This window comes from Protopterus annectens, chromosome 3.part1, assembly GCF_019279795.1.
Source record: "Protopterus annectens isolate FY-2018-M chromosome 3.part1, PAN1.0, whole genome shotgun sequence".
NCBI classification, from domain to species: Eukaryota; Metazoa; Chordata; order Ceratodontiformes; family Protopteridae; genus Protopterus; species Protopterus annectens.
The window spans coordinates 1,654,722,733-1,654,740,134 of NC_056732.1; the positions used below are offsets into that span (position 1 = coordinate 1,654,722,733).

Below are 17,402 nucleotides of genomic sequence, written 5' to 3' on the forward strand. Positions count from 1 at the left end.
CAGTTAAGGCTATCCTGGTGGCCGCTCATAAGCCTTCTACCAGGAAAGTCTACAAGAGTAAATGGAAGCGTTTTTCTATCAGGGATCCTTTTATGGCTCCTATTCCAGCAGTCCTTGACTTTCTTTCCCACATTTTTCATCAAGGGGCTAGTTCTTTAACTGTTAAAGTTCAGTTGGCAGCTATTTCCCACTTCCACATTGGAAACAATTTTGGCCCCCTAGTTTCCTCTAAGATCTGGAAGACCTTCCTGAAAGGTACCTTTCTTTTAAGACCCCCTGTTAAGGATGCAGTTCCTCCATGGGATTTAACCCTGGTTCTCCAGGCTCTGACTGGTCCCCCTTTTGAGCCTGCAGCTTCGGTCGATTTAAAGTATGTATCTTGGAAAACTGCCTTCTTGATTGCTATTACCTCAGCTAGAAGGATATCGGAGCTTCAGGCTCTTTGTAGTAAGCCTCCATACATCATTTTTCATAAAGGCAGAGTTTCCCTCAGGACCAATTCCTCCTTTCTGCCTAAAGTGGCTTCCGAAGCCAACATCAACCAATCCATCAATCTGCCTGTCTTCTTTCCTAATTATCATAACAAAGGAGAGTATAGACTTCATTGTCTGGATGTACACAGACAGTTGCGATTTTACTTACACAGAACAGCTGTTTTTAGAAAATCGGAACAACTCTTTGTCTCATTTGCTAAGTCCTGTTTGGGTAAACCAGTGACAAAGGTAACCTTAGCTAGGTGGATTTCCCAATGCATTCTTTTCACATGCAGAAGCTCTGGTCGACACGAGCCCGTTCGGGTTCGGGCACATTCTACCCGTTCTGTGGCTACTTCTGCGGCCTTCTGGTCGAGGGTCCCTTTGGATGACATTTGTTCAGCAGCTGCTTGGGCTTCCTCTCATACTTTTATTACACATTATAAATTGGATCTGATATCCAGAGGAAGGGCATCTTTTGGCTCTGCAGTGCTCCGGAATATCCTTCCATGAGGACCTCCCAAGTTGTTGGTAGCTGGGGACTCTGTCCCACAGGTTGCTGATCAAATGAAGTTAACTACTTCAGATAAAGTAGTTATGTACTCACCATAACGTTCCATCTGAGTAGGTAACTTCATTTGTCAGCAACCAACCCTCCCTCCGTCCCCCTGACCTGTAGTTCGTCCTTGAAGGATTATTGCGTTTCACTTCCCAGATGACATCAGGTTAGGATGTTTAGGTGGTTTTTCTTTTTGTTATTGTAGTATTCTATGATACTATGGCAAACTCGATCTGAGGACTAGAGGGAGGTAGCAGGGTGTTATGGGTAGGGGGAGGAGCTTGGAGTTCGGATCTTTTGCTAGGAAAGCTGCCGGCTCGGATCCGAATTGGATCCGATACCCACAGGTTGCTGACAAATGAAGTTACCTACTCAGATGGAACGTTATGGTGAGTACATAACTTATTTTTTTTTGAGTGCACAGAGTGTGGCCATAAGCTATCCCCAGCTGATAGCCACACTCTGTGCGTAGTCTGTTCGGGGCTCCTCCATTTATTGACCGGCTGCAAAATTTGTGCAGCCTTTAACCCCCAGGCCCTGCGGGATCGCAGGGCCAAGCTGATTTTTGAGGGTCTCTTACCCGCAGAATCAGCTACTTCTTTTCCTACATCTACTTCTTCAGCCACGGCTGTGGCTGTTCAGCCTTCTGGCCCTCCTCCCCTGTCCAGGACTCGCCCTCCCACCTCTTCATAGGGAGAGAGAGAGGCCAAGAAAGACTGACAAAAGGAAAAAGTGAGAGAGAGAGAGAAAAAGAGAGAGACAGAGACCGAGAGAAGGGTAGCAAGAGGCAGGCTGACTCGGATCCGTTGGCCCCTCCTGCCAAGGTGTTAGTGTCCCCACAAAAAACTACAAGGCCGTCTTCCCCTCGCCTTCATTCTCCACGTTTTCCCCCAGAGCCTGAGGAGGAGGCTCGGCCCGCTATGAGGTTGTCCTCACATCGGCCCTCCCGGCTGGTGTCAGTGATGTCCTCGAGGTCTGCTAGGAGCCTCTCTGAATCCGATATGGACCGGACGATGAGGAGGTTTCTGCTGACTTAATTGCAGGTGGGAGTGTTGCTGCCCCCCCCCCCCAGCCGGAGTGGGGAGTTTGCTCCCAATATTCACTTCGATAGCCCCTTCTCCGATCTACCCTCAGGTTTTGGATTCTATGGATCTGAGGAGCCCTGGAGTCAGGGAGTCGATGCCGATGGTACCTCCTACCTCGACGCCGGCTATACCCTCGATCCTGTCAGATCCCTTGCCAGATCTGAGCTCTCGGGGCCAAGATCTGGGCGTCGGATCCGAGGGGATGAGTGTGTCTTCGGCCCCATTGTGGTCGGGGCATACTGTCTCCTTGGGCCCGACTTTGCCAGCCTTGGCTACGATCCCTTCATCGGATCCGAGGGGTATGGCTACCTACACCACCAGCTTTAGGGAAGCTGGTTCCCCTTCGGCTTTCAACATTGTGGAGAGGGTTCTCTCTGGAGGATTGAGACCCCTTACTCTTTCCTCGGAGTCCACCGCTGCTCCCTTTCAACTGAGTTTGCCTTCCATTATCCAGGCCTCCCAGAGACGGCCTGTATCAGGTATGCCCCAGACACTTCCCCTTGAGGAATATGAGATGGTTTGCGAACCCTCCCCAGGAGTCCCGCCGAGGAGGTTCCTCGCAAATGCCCGTGCAAGAGGAGGCACATGGACTCCCCTGAGTCCCTCATGGAAGATACTGACTTGGAGGAAGGGTTAGGTTCCCCCAGATCACTCCCCGAAGACGTCTCCTTCGGAGACATTATGAAAATTCTTCGCCGGGGTGGGGGGGGTTTGGTCTGCCCAAAAACCTACCTCAGACGCGTCAGTATTTCTGGAGGATTTTGATACAGGCCCATCTACCTCTTGGGTTCCTCCCCCGGCCGACCCTCTGGTGGACCTTATCACTGCCAGAGCCAGTACCCAAACGGCCCAATAAGGTATTGAGTACTCCTGCAGACAAAGCCACTTGGAGTAAGGGTTCCCCAGTTGATGCCATGGTGGTGGTGGCGGCCACTAAAAAGGAACTCTCCTAGGAAAGTTCTTCGGTCCATCCCCGGACAAGGGAGTCCAGGGTGATGGATCGTCCTGGAAAGCAGACCTTTGCTTCAGCTACCTTTGCTATAAGGGCACTGAATTACATGGCTCATGTAATCAGACTGCAGCGCAACCTTGTCAAAGAGTACGCTGAGTGTCTCTCTCCCCCCCCGAGTCCATTTTGGCAGAGGATAAACGGTCTTTCTCGGCACGTATGGCCACTCTCAAATCTGTGTCAAATACGCCCATGCGTTTATCTCTCATGTCACTGAGGGAGCCGCTAGGGCAGTCAGGTCTGGTATTGCCATGAGGCGTCATGTCTGGCTCCAGCTTTGCGATTTTTCGGAACCTTTCAAGGCATCCTTCACTAACACCCCTTTTGACGACTCGACCCTGTTCGGGAAGACCGTCCGAGCTACGCTTGTCCTGAGTGAGAAGGACAGGAAAATGCTGTCAGCCATTGGTATCCGCTTCTCTAACCCTCAAAAGTTCTTCTCCAGGAACCAGCGGGGGCAAAAGAAGCTGTGGTTCCGGAAATCTCAGCAGTCCCGGAACACTCAGGACTCCTTCTACCCCAGAGGCAGAGGGGGACAAGGTGGATGCCAGCCCAGAGGCAGAAGAGGATCGAAACACTTCTGGTCACGGGAACCTTTTTCTGATCGACCCACATCGCAGCCCTGAGGGGTTGCCCGACTGCTTCTCTGTAGAGGCAGTCGGGGAGCATTTCTTGAGGTACCTAGCTCAATGGGAGTCCATCACGTCAGATCACTGGGTGCTTCAAATAATATCCAGAGGTTATTCAATTCCCTTCATAAACAGCCCGTCTTGTACAAGACGCCTCCCAGACGTCCCACCCACTCAAAGGGAGGCGGCAGCTTTGGAGATAAGAAAGCTGCTAGAAAGAAGAGCAATCCAGCCAGTGCCCCCAGACCAGTCCAGATCAGGCATCTATTCCAGGTTTTTTTTGATGCCAAAAAAGACGGGGGACTTTAGGCCGATTCTCAACCTATCCGCGATGAACCTGTTGCCAAGGAAAAGTTCCGGATGGTCACTCTACAATCCATCCTGCCCTTTTTGCAGGAGGAAGACTGGATGTGCTCGATAGACCTCAAGGACGCGTACTAACATATTCGGATGGACAGGTGATCCAGGAGGTTCCTCCACTTTCGGCTAGGAGCCAGTCATTATCAGTTCAGGGGTCCTACCCTTTGATCTCACCACAGCCCCCAGGGTGTTTACCAAGGTCATGGCAGTTGTAGCGGCCCACCTGAGGCTTCATGGCATTCAGGTCTTTCCGTACCTGGACGACTGGCTTCTCACTGCCTCCACCAGGCATCAACTGGTACTAGTCAGAGATTTTTTCCTTCAGTTATGTACCTGGCTGGGGATCACGATACATTTCAAGAAGTCTTCCCTCCAACCTGTTCAAATTCTAGATTTCATAGGAGTGAGAATAGACTTTCTTCAGGCCAGGATATTTTTGACTCCAGAAAGACTTCACAGCCTGGCTCTGCATGTATTGGCGCTCCTTCAATCACCTGCACCACCAGCGGAGTTAGTCCTGAGAGCCCTATGGTTCATGGCTGCAGCTATAATCCTCATTCCTTGTGCTCATCTGCATATGAGAGTTGTACAGTGGACGTTGCAGGTTCAGTGGTCTCTACTACATCAGTTTCTAGACTTTCTGATCCCTATGAACAGAGTGTGCAAGAAGTCTCTCACGTGGTGGCTTCAATCCCAGGAATTGTGAGAAGGGTGCCCTTTTGTTGCTCCTCTGCCCCAAGCCACAGTGTCCACAGACGCCTCCCGCTTAGGGTGGGGGGCACTGCTCGGGCAGGACTGTCCAAGGCACGTCGACTCAGCGCAAGACCGTTCTGCATATAAATGTTCTAGAGATGAGAGCGGTCCTTTTAGCGTTGCAGGCCCTTCATGCCTCTCTTCCTCTGGGAACTATTGCTGTCCAGTCAGACAACATGTCAGTGGTCTGGCACATCAACAAACAGGGGGGAAGCAGGTCTTATCCACTTTATCAAGAGGCCATGAGAGTATGGGAATGGGCGATCTCCACCAACCGTTTTCTGATAGCAATGCACATTCTGGGTCAGTCCAACATCTTGGCAGACAAATTGAGCAGGACTATACTTTCACCTTACGCCTGGTCTCTGAACCCTTATGTAGCGGACCAGATCTTCCTCAAGTAGGGTCAGCCTTGCTGCGATCTCTTCGCATCACCGTCCAACGCGAAGTGCAGTGAGTTTTTCACTCTAATTCCCCCGATGGGGGAAGCCCCCAGAGACGCTCTTGTCCATGCTTGGCCACCTGGTCTTCTTTATGTGTATCCCCCGTTTCCTCTCATGACAAAGTTTTTACAGAAGGCTCTTCGGTTGGGGAGCAGAGTTATTCTCATAGCACCATTCTGGCCTTGTCAAGTTTGGTTCCCTTGCTTGTAGTCTCATCTCCTAGCTCTGCCCTGGATCTTGGATACCATTTCGGATCTTATTCATCATCCCTCGGGAATTGTTCCCCTGAATCTGGACAGCCTCAAGCTCACAGCTTGCTTACTCCAGTTCCATTAGTTGCTAGGACTCCCGGTATCTCTTCCCCAGTTAAATCCATCCTAATGGTAGCACATAAGTCCTCTACCAGGAAAGTCTACAGTAGTAAGTGGAAACGTTTTTCTATTTGGACTTCAGAGAGAAATCTGGATCCTTTTAATGCTTTGGTTCCAGTGGTGTTAGACTTTTTGTCTCATATTTTCCAACAAGGGGCTAGCTCTTCCACAATGAAAGTACAGCTGGTGGCTGTTTCCCATTTTCTTGTTGGGGAACGTTCAGGCATCCTAGCTGCTGCCAGAATTTGCAAGACCTTTTTGAAAGGTACCTTTCTTCTAAAGCCTGCTATTAAGAATCCTTCTCCGTTGTTGGATCTGACTTTGATCCTTCAAGCTTTGGTCGCACCCCCATTCGAAGCTGCAGCATCAGTAGACTTAAAATTCTTATCATGGAAAATGGCCTTTCTGGTGGCTATTACTTCAGCCAAGAGAGTGTCAGAACTTCAAGCCCCTGTGCATGAAACCGCCTTAACTTGTGTTTCACAATGATAGATTATCTGTAAGGACTAACCCGTCCCTTCTACCTAAAGTTGCTTCGGAGTAAAATATTAATCAGTCGATTAATTTGCCTGTATTCTTACCTAATTTTCAAAATAAAGGTGAATATAAACTTAATTTACTTGATGTGCACGGCAGTTATGATTTTATTTGCATAGGTCCAAATCATTCCGTAAATCTGATCAGCTTTTTGTTTCCTTTCCTAAACCATTTTTGGGAAGACCAGTTTCAAAAGTGACTATCGCTAAATGGATTTCGCTCTGTATTTTGCAAGCTTATAGAGAACTTGGATTACCAGCCCCAGAAGGGGTGCATGCTCACTCTACCCGTTCTATGGCTACTTCAGCTGCATTCTGGTCTACAGTTTCCCTGGACTATATCTGTTCAGCTGCTACCTGGGCTTCCTCTCACACCTTCATTACTCATTATAAACTAGATTTGATGTGTAGAGGAAGGGTTTCCTTTGGCTCTGCAGTGCTCCGGAATATCCTTCCTTAAGGGCCTCCCATGATTCGGGTAGCTGGGGACTCTGTCCCAGAGGTTGATGATCAAATGAATTTAACTACTTCAGATAAAGAAATTATGTACTCACCATAACGTTCCATCTAAGTAGTTAGATTTCATTTGTCAGCAACCTTCCCTCCCTCCTTCCCCCTGACCTTGCTGGTTATTTATCCTTTTGGGCTCGATGTCCTGTATGTGTCGAGCCTGATGTATGAGTTCGGGTCAAGTTCTTTTTGGCTTAGGTTGTTGGGTGTCACATTGTTAGGTGGAAAACTTGATCTGAGGATTGGAAGGAGGTTGCAGGGTAGTATGGGTAAGGGGGAGGAGTTTGGAGCTCGGATCTTTAGTTTGGTAAGCTGCAGGCTTGGATCCATATCGGATCTGAATCCCACAGGTTGCTGACAAATGAAGTCGAACTACTCAGATGGAACGTTATGGTGAGTAGATAACTTCTTTTTTGTTCCATATGACTTTATTTTATTGCTCTTTTGTTCTACTGCCATAATTTAGTTTTCTTCTAAATGACTGTAAACTCTGTTGCATCAATTCCTGTGTATAGTTTATACGTCGTCGGAAGGCAAGTTATTGGTCTATAATTTTTGGGGTAGTTTGTGGGTTCACTCTTACGTAGGAGCATTGTTTTACCTGTTGTTAGCCAGGTTGGTGTCTGTTCAGGGTGCGCATATAAATAGTTTTTACTCATGGCTAAATCTTCATGCAAAGATGTTACTACTTTTAACCAAAAGTTAGGTACTGCATGTGAACCTGGGGTTTTCCAGTTAGAGGCTTTTCTTAACTTTGTTTCAATCTCTCTGGCTGTTACTTTATCCCATTTCATATCCTGTACCTTTAAACTTCATATTCTCTATTTTACTTTTTTATCCATTTAGCATGTTTGTTTTGTTCCACAGGATCTTTATAGATACTTCTCCAAAATGCATCTATTTCTTCTTTTTTGGCAGTCTTTCAATTCCTTTTACCTTGTTTCCCAATTCTCTATAAAACTTTTTTGGGGTCATCAATAAATTGCTTATTTTGTACTTTTCCTTTATATTTAAATGTGTATCTTCTAAGTTTTTCCGCCTGTGTGGAAATTTTTAGTTTGTTATTTGCAATAGTGCATGATAGATTCTGGTCTGTTGTAATATTCGCATTGCTTTTATCACATCTAGCTTTCTTAGTATTTTTGTTGATCTATTTCCTCTTATATAGTCTTCTAAGAGCAACACTTCTTGTCTTAATTGCTTTATATTTTTCCTCTATTTGATACTTCCATGATGGTATTTGATTTCTCCTCTTCCTTTCCCTCACTACCCTGTGTTGTTGTGGTAGACTTTATCAGTTATTAATTTAGCTGCACAGTAATATATTCTGTTTAGTTTTGTTATATCGCATGGATCTCTATGGACAGTCCTTATTATTGTGTTAATGTGGTCCATTCTGGATCTCCTGATGTATCAAATTCGACTCACCAACATATGCACAAAAAATCTCTGGTGGTGAGATCAGTGCGATTAAGTAATCCAAAGCCATCCTTTCATTCCTCCTCAGCCCAAGGTCACGGTGATTACGGACACTTCCCAGATAGGGTGGGGTCATTTTATGGGAAAGACAGTTCAAGGCACCTGCTTTCCCATCGAAGCCAATCTACATATACATGTACTAGAGATGAGAGCTATGGCTGCTTCTTTTGCTTTCCATTCTAAAACTTCCATAGACAGTATTTGTGCTGCTGCTGCTTGGGCTAATCCTCACCCCTTTATTACTCATTACAGGTTGGATTTGGTCTCCAGGGGCGAAGCTTCCTTTAGTTTGTTAGTTCTGAGGAATATCCTTCCATGAGCCACCTTAGAGAAAGGTAGCTAGGGACTCCGTCCCATCGGTGAGGATAAAGTGAAAATTGACAACATCAGATAAAGAAGTTATGTACTCACCATAACGGTCCATTTGTTTGGTTATTTTCACTTTTTCCTCACACCCCACCCTCCAGCCCCCGTCCAGGTCTGCTGGAAAGACGTGATGTTATAAAATTTGATTAGATTGTGTCTTTGATGGCTGTAGTAATCGCCTCATGATTGTATGTATGTTCATTCTGGTGCATACTGCATATATATTGTAATAGCTGATGTTTCGTAGCAAACAAGATCTGAGGTAATGGGGAAGGTGCATTGTGGGTAAGAGGAGGGGCCCATGAGCTTTGTTGGTTGCCACAAGCTTTTGCAGTGCCCGAGTCAGATCTGAGGGCTCGGATTCAAACCTGTCAGTGAGGAAAATGTGAAAATCGACAACACAGATGAACCATTACAGTGAGTACATAACTTCTTTTTTCTTTCCTAAGGTGGTGTCAGAATCCAATATTAATCAGTCCATTAACCTACCAGTCTTCTTTCCTAAATTTGCAAACAAATATGCTTCATTTATTGGATGTGCACAAACAATTATGTTTTTACCTGCATAAAATAAAAGATATTAGGAAACTAGACTAATTATTCATGTCCTTTGCAGATTCTAAACTGGGAAAATCAGTTGTAAAAGTAATTTTAGCTAGATGACTGACAGTGTGTATATTATTTATCTACAATAAGTGTAGTCTGTCCTTACCAAAACCTTTACAAGCCCATTTGACTAGGTCCATGGCAGCTTCTTCAGTGTTTCTTGCTAGGGCTTCCATGGATGACATATGTGCATCTGCGACTTGGGCTAATCCTAGTCCATTTATTGCTCATTACAAATTGGATCTGGTCTTGAGAGGAAGAGCAACCTTTGGCTCAGCTGTGCTCAGGAATATTCTTTCTTAGAGTCCACCTCGGAATTTAGGTAGCTGGGGACACTGTCCCATATGTTCAGGACAGAATGAAAGTTGACAACATCAGATAAAGAAGTTATGTACTTACGATAATGTTCCATCTGTGTTGTTCAGTGTCATTATTCCTCAGCTCCCCACCCTCCAGTCCCCAACCTTTGTTTTTCATAGTGAATTTGTAGAAGAATGAGTATTTATAAGGCAGCACTGTCCTTCTTGTTGAGCCCCAGATAGGGTGTGATGATCTATTAGGATCTTTATAGTAGTCCTTTTACCTTTGTAAAAGAGGAAACAAGATCTGAGGGATTAGTGGTTAATGCATTATGGGTAAGGGAGGGGCTTGACAGCTTTTTGGTGATCATGAACTATAGTAACGGCCAAGTCGGATCCAAGGATTGAATGCAAACCCATATATGGAGGAAGAATGAATACGAACAGTACAGATGGAATGTTATGGTAAGTATATAACATAATTTTTTCTGTCAGTTTAAAAGTGGTGTAAAGTAACTGAAAACATTTTTTCTGTGGAAAAGCTGTGTTTATTTTACTTTTTTTGGGGGCTGGCATCGTGTTTAAAAGTGCACTTTGCTGTGTTTTTGTATGAAAAAATCTTTTATGGACTGGTAGCATTTGCAGGCGATTGCTGCTTGTCTTCCTTGTGATAGAGGCAGTATTTTCGGCTTGACTATGGAATATCCATCCATTCGGTCCTTCTTCCAGACACAAAAAGAAGATTTAAGCAAACAGCCTTCGCCACCACAGCAGGCTAGTAATTTTGGCTCAGCCACAGGTGGGTGATTCTGCTGTGGATATTTGTTGTACCTCAGACCACTCATCTTTGACCATGGATCCCGCCGGTGTGGCACCTACAGCTACTGTAGACTGGGGGTTTGCAGTGTCCTTTGTGGCTGTTGCAGTCCTGTGCATTGACAAGTTAGAGCCAGTCTTGTCCGTCTTGTGAGAGGGAACAGGGAAGGTTTCCCTGTTGTATCATAATGCTGTGCCTATCCCTGGGGAAGCAGCTGTTGCCGTTTGTAAGACGGTTGGCCTTTTTTTTTTTATTTTTTTTATTTATTTATTTTTTTTTATTGTCAAAAAGAAATAGAAAACCAAGCAAGCATGTACTCCTCCTCAATTTTCTTTGAACAGGAGTAGTTTATTAGGTCTGGCTCAGGGTTTAATTCAGTCCTTTAATCTTCTTATAAATTAGTTTCAGGTAAAAGAAACAAGGATTCCTCTTTACCTGGGAGAGTCAGGATCCGGAATCTAAACGGGAAGATGCAGAGACAAATTCAGGTTTTGTCCTCAGATTTCTAATTCAGACGTAAGACGAGAACTCTGTTTCTTATTCTTTCTGTGGGGATTCTCTTTGTCTGAGACTATTGCTATAGCGTCCCTGTTTTTATAGTGTGAGAACACTGAGACTTCCCAGTCCCTCAGAAAATACTGTGAGTTGTTACAAGAGGATTTTCTAGACCCTACACCTACTCTTTCTATGATGTGTACTTTAGAAAGGGTCTATATTAGATTATAGAAAGTTTTATTCAGCGAACTCTCACATGACCAAAAACGCTGGAAATCGAAAGTGCGTTTTTGGGGTTGTGGTACATTGAGGAGTGGGATATTTGCCCTTTCCTCACTGTAGTGCGATCTCGGAGTTGGAATATATAGTTAGCGGGGCAATAAGAAGTTTGATTTCTAGCATTTTCGCTCGTGAGCGTTCACCAAATAAAACGTTTGATAATCTAATATAGACCCCTTTAGAAAGTGTGTGTCTTAACTGCTGGCAATTTTCCTGATATTCAGCCAGCTGTCCCTAAAAAGAAGATAGGATGTATAAAGTTCCTCACTCTTAACATTTTTGTACACTGTTCCCAAACTTGACCCACCAGCTATAGCCTTAGTTGATTCCACTGCTGCTAAGAATTTAGTTAATTCCAGTCCTTCTCTTTCTGATAAGGGTGGAAAATTATTGATGGGTTTAGGAAAATTGCATACTTCTGCAAGTCTGATTTTCAGAGTTTTGAATTGTCAGGTCATAGGGTAGCATTTGTTACAGGAAATTGTGAAAGTATGAGGAATGTTTTATCTACTGCTTCTTCTTGTGAAGAAAAATCTGCTTTACTACTCATTGTTTGCAGTGTGTGTGTATGACCCTGTTGATACATCTTTCAAGCTTATGGTCACTGACACTGTTATAAGGAAGTTTGTTTGGCTGCTTTCTCATAACCTTCCAGATGATGTTAAAAATTAGATTTTAAATTCTTCCTTGAATAGAAATTTAGTATTTATCTCCTGTGCTACAGAGGTGATCAAAAATGTGCTGAAAGGGGCAGGCCGATCCAAGGAAAGATTTTTCAGCCTTCCCTTTCCATATTGTCCAAGAGATTTACTTTCTCCTCATCCTGTTTTGGCAAAAAACAAAATAAAATTTCAACAGAATTCAGGTAAACAGATGATCTGATGTCATTTTCATTTGTTCCTCAATGAATGGGTTCAGATCCAATCCTCAGATCTGACTCGGCCACTATTTTTTTGCACTGTAAGATCTGACTCTTGAGCTCCTCCATTTACCATAATGCCCCTGATCACTACATTACCTGAGATTTTGCCGTTCTTGTTGATCGGTTGGGATTTTTTGAGCTCTTGAACTCTAGTCAGTTTAGTGGTTTTGTGAGCGATATTTGGATTTTTTTCTTTAATACTATTTTTGTTTTCTCTTTAGTGCCATTTGTCTTTACTTTTTCTACTCAGTGTAGTCTCTATCCTACCATTGTTGGTAGTTTGTTCTCTTTTTTCTTACCTCTCATGAAGTAGTCTCTTTTTACCATTGTTGATATAGTCTTCCCTTTTTTCTTATTCTCTCTCTCTCTATATATATATATATATATATATATATATATATATATATGTGTGTGTGTGTGTGTGTGTGTAGAACATTTCTTTTTTTACTTTCCTTTCTTGTTTGTAGTTGTAGTATTCCGGTATGGCAGATAAACCTACCAGTTTTAAGAAGCGCGTCAGAAGATACCCATTCTGATGCCCACAGGGAGTGCGTGTATTGTTTAGGCCCTGCTCACCTTCAGATGTCATGTGAAATCTGTGTAGGTTTTAATGCATATGTGGTCAGTGATAGGCTAAAAGGTTTGTTGCCTGCTTCCTCTTCTGCAGTTCCTTCTACATCAGGGGCTCAAAACCCCTCGAGAAGTCAGAAAACTTTGGAGACCAGGGAGTCTAGAAAGTGCTCCCCTGTCCCATCTCCTTCATCTCTGGATTTGGAGCCCCCTTCTAAAATAAAAATGCCTCAGATCCAACCTTGTCGGATCCTATGGTCAAGAAGGTCAAAAAGGTTTTGGAGCTGACTTTGTCAGATCCGAATGTATGCTAAGTCAGATCTTCTTGGATCTAGTCTCTACACTTCTGTCTGGAGCCTGTATCTCTGAGATTAAGATCTCATTTTCTAATTGAGACTCCAAAAAATACTTCTTGTCCTATCTCAGCATCCTCTTCCATCAAGTCTTCCCAGAGTCTTTCTGAGCATGATGTGGATAGGATGATGAGAAAGTTCCTTAGAGCTCAGATCCAGGTGAGAGTCATTCAGACTCCCTCCCCCATTGGATCCGTAAGTCTACAGTATTTGACACACTCTAAAGTGACTCCTTCTCCAATCCGACTTGTGATTTTGAGCAGTTGGTTCCAAAGATCCCGAGGGTCAAGGCGTTGGAGCCGAGAATGTTACCTTCCTCAACTCTGGCTCTTTCCCCTCATCCATTCCACTCTGAATGTTTCAGAGGAGAACAAGTCTCGGCGCTAAAGCGTCAGGTCTGGGAGGATGACTTCAACTCTGAGGTTTTCGGAGTCATACCTTCCCCACTGTGCCCCAGTGCTGGACAGCTTGGGTCCAATTCCCTCCTTGGGAGTGGAATTGGAGGGAGTGGAACATTAGCTGAGCCGAGAGCTTCAGCTCCATGGTGGCCAATTTCTACTTCTCCTGGACCTTCTGCCTTCGAGGTAGTGGAAAAGATTTTCTCCCATGCAGGGTATTCTTCTGCTGTCACCACATTGGATCCTATTCCTATTCCTCCTCCTATTTTGAGATCTATGTCTCTGACCCTCTGATCCGACTCAAGACGCTTTTTACATTTTGTAAATACTGGAAAGCTCTCGAGCTCCTCCCTTACCTATAATGCTCTTGTCATCTACCATAGCTCAGATCTCATTTGCAGTCCTCACATATGGACATGGTTGCTGTCAGCTCTCGAGCTTTAGTGCTGTTCTTTGTGAGTAAAGTAGGATATTTACATTTTATTACCTTTTCTAGTTATTCCTTTTAATATATTCCTCTCTTAACCTTCCTACACTTACTGGTGTAATTTAGCACACCATTGTTGCTAATATTTTCTTTCTTTTGCTTGTAAACTTTACCCTTCTGGTAACTTCTTTTTGGTAATTTTTCACTTTCTTCTTTTCTTTCTTTTCCTTACAAAAAACACGTTTATTTTTCTATCATTAGGACTGTAACTTTCACCAGTGTGGCTGAAAAACCTTTAGGATTTAAAAAAAATGAAAAGATTGTGGGCATAAAATCTCTCTTTCAGATGCACACAATTCCTGAGTGCACTGATTTAGACCCAGCTCATTTAAAATAGTCTTGTAACTGTGATGACCCTCCACTGGACCAGTAATCAAGGAGCCTCAATCCTCAACACTGGTACCTGTGAGGGGAGACGTTCACTGGGAGGATAACAGGTACACACACAGTGTTTCTAGATGCAGCTGTTTGCATCAAATGCAGTGTCCCTTAGAGACCACAGTCAGTCCAGGGCTGGTTTCTCCCTCTTCCTCCAGGTCCCCAGTAAGACTTGTCACTGGCACAGCTATAGAATTGAAATCTCAGCTGAGTGACCAAGCCAAGACTTCCAGCACCCTCTCTGTCCAACCAGTGATTCATGTCCCTGCTCAAGTAGCCAACACACACACACACACACACACACACACACACACACACACACACACACACACACACACACACACACACACACACACACACACACACACACACACTCTTTGAGGTTTGATTTACACATACACAAACCTAGGAAAGGCTGACACTGGTTTACTAGCTATGTACTTTCTCCCCAGATTATAACATAGATTCCACTGCCACCATTGACTCCACGACAACTACCTTAAGGCCCTTAACAAAGGTTGACCAATTTTACTGTGTAATATTGACACAAATATTACTTTGACCAAGAGCAAGGCTGTTAGGAGTGGCCCACACATTGTCACCAAATAAATATGCAAATATATATATTTTTAGTGACATCAGAGTTTAAAACCACTGGAAATATTTAAAATAACATTGTAGTACAGGCGTACACAAATAAAGAAAAATATCTAAACTAAGCTTCACTATATTTCTGACTGTAGCTAAGAGAATTACTATAACCTATGAACTTACTAATAGAGCAAGGCAGATCTTGTGAATGGATCTTCTAGTTGTTGTCAGGTCCAGGACAGGATGCAGAAAGCACTTTCTCACTAAGAGACTTCTCAAAATAATATCTAAAATATCACTGCTGGGATAGCTTGCAGAATGACATCACTTCTTGTTATCTGTATTCTAGTCCCCAGGCCAAACAACCATTGATGGCAGGTGGTAGCATTAAACATGTACATGTAAAAAGAAATAGACACGGGCTTCTCAGATCTCTTGCAGATGCTGGAAGCCATCATACAATTGCATTCATTCATACTTTAAAGACTATTAATTAGTTCACCCTAAAGACAATACAGAAAGTTTCTTGGTACAGACATTGTGTCTCTTGTTGCATTGAAAACTGAAAGATACCCTCTTTTATGGCCTAGCCGTAAAAGTAATTTAATTTCAGTTATTTTCCTAAAATTTGCTGGACTGAAGTTAACTTCCTGTATTTCAGTTTCCACTATTAAAATATATACATTTAGTTACATTTGTGCATGTATATTTCTATTCTCTTTCAGCAGGGCACACTCTGTATTCATTTTAAACACAAGCAGTTTATAAAATACTTTTTTAACACATGTCTGTACGAACCAGTTTGTTATACACATGACATACAGTTCTACTACAGTTGTAACACAAGCATCTTATATAAACCATTTCGATATTCACCAGTGACATTTAATTATGTACAAAATTCCAGCTGGCTGGGCTGGCAGTATCTCCTTTCATCATACTTTTTCCCCCTTTCCAAGATTCAAGGTAGTTTTTCAAGTGCCCCTTGAGAAATGTTACTCGAGAGGAATGAGCCTATCTTGGGAATACATTACCCCATACCCTGTCTTAAGATCCTAGCCACCTTTGCATTGTTGACCTCATTAAAGTGTTGAACCATCAAATCATATGCCTGTAACCCTAGACTCCACCATAGTAATTTAGGATTTTTCTGGCTGGCTCCCAGTAGTCATAGATCCCCCTCAGACTCATTTTGCCTTCTACTGCAAGTACTTAGCACCAGGGGCTCTGTATCATGGTAAGGTTTCATGGTGTTAATATGGTACAATTTGTGCCCCTGCCTCCTACCTAGCAGTTCTGCCATGTAGTTAATAGCACCAACCTTCCTTACCACTTTGAAGGGTCCCTCCCTAGCTGCCTGCAGCTTGTTGTGTCTGACAGGAATGAGAAGCATAACCTGCTGCCCCACAGCATACTCCCTAGCTCTAGCATTCCTGTCATACCAGAACTTTTTCTGCTGTTGGGCTTCTGCCAGGTTTTTCTGGGCGAAGCCCATGAGTTCCCTGAATCTTGTCCTGAAGTTTAGGACATATGCCACAACAGACTGCTTGTGGGATTCACACTCACACTCCCACTCATTGCAAATCAAATCTAGAGGTTCCCTCACCCTTTGTCCATACAGGAACTCAAAGGGTAAAAACCCTGTAGATTCCTGAGGCACCTCTCTGTAGCAAACAACAGATGGGGCAAATATTTGTCCCACTCCCTCTTAAAGTGGTCTGCAAATGCCAGTAGTATGGTCTTTAGTGTAGAGTTTAACTTCTTCACAAGACCATTAGTATAGGAGTGATAGGGCTGGTGTTTAGGTGCTTCACCCCACAGTGCGTCTGTGGACAGGCCAGCAGCTCTGACATTAAATTGGCACCTCTTGTCAGTCAGTATTTCTTCTGGGAAACCTACCCTGCTGAAAATTTCTAACAAAGCATTTGCCACCTTTTCTACCTCAATGGAGAACAGGGCCACCGCTTTAGGGTATCTGGTAGCATAATCTACTACTTCTAGGATATACTTTCTTCCCTGTGAAACTTGGGGTACTCAGAGGCCCTGCAATCCTCTGAAATGGCTCTTTAATCACAGGCAAAGGCATCAAAGGAGCTTTGACTTTGTCTCCTGCCTTGCCTACTTTTTGGCACTGCTCACAGGTCCTGCAATACCCTGTTGCATCCCTGGAAATCCCAAGCCATTAAAAGTTCTGCATAATATGTCTCTTTGTATGCTTTATGCCCATATGATATGCAAAGGGAATGTCATAGGCTATGGCTAATAGTGCCAGATGGTAGGCTCTGGGCACTATGAACTGTTGTGTTCTCTCACCCTCTAGTCTTCCTTTAGGGGTCCACTCTCTGTGCAGTAACCCTTGGTTACAATATACAGATTCCCCCTTTCCTTGAGAATCAGGTGTCCCCCTAGCTAAATCCCTCAAGCCGTGTAATGTATGGTCTGAGTGCTGAGCCTGTCTCAACTCTCTCTTTGTAACCCTTCCCAGCTCCCCTTCCACAGGAAGTGTGGTATCCTCTGACACCGGTGCCTTATTGTTAGCCTGGGTACTACTACTCACCTCTGCCCTTGCAGTCACTCTGTCCAAGCGAACATCAGTACCCACAAGCAGCTGTGGCTCACCTTCAGTCTCATTGC

General features: G+C 44.1%; 1 protein-coding gene across 1 annotated transcript in view; it reads left to right on the plus strand.

Annotated features, from left to right (window-relative positions):
- The window catches only part of LOC122798602 (1-aminocyclopropane-1-carboxylate synthase-like protein 1), a 2,974,588-nt gene that overhangs the window by 1,145,159 nt on the left and 1,812,027 nt on the right, over positions 1 to 17,402 (plus strand). The gene's annotated exons all lie outside the window — the stretch shown is intronic.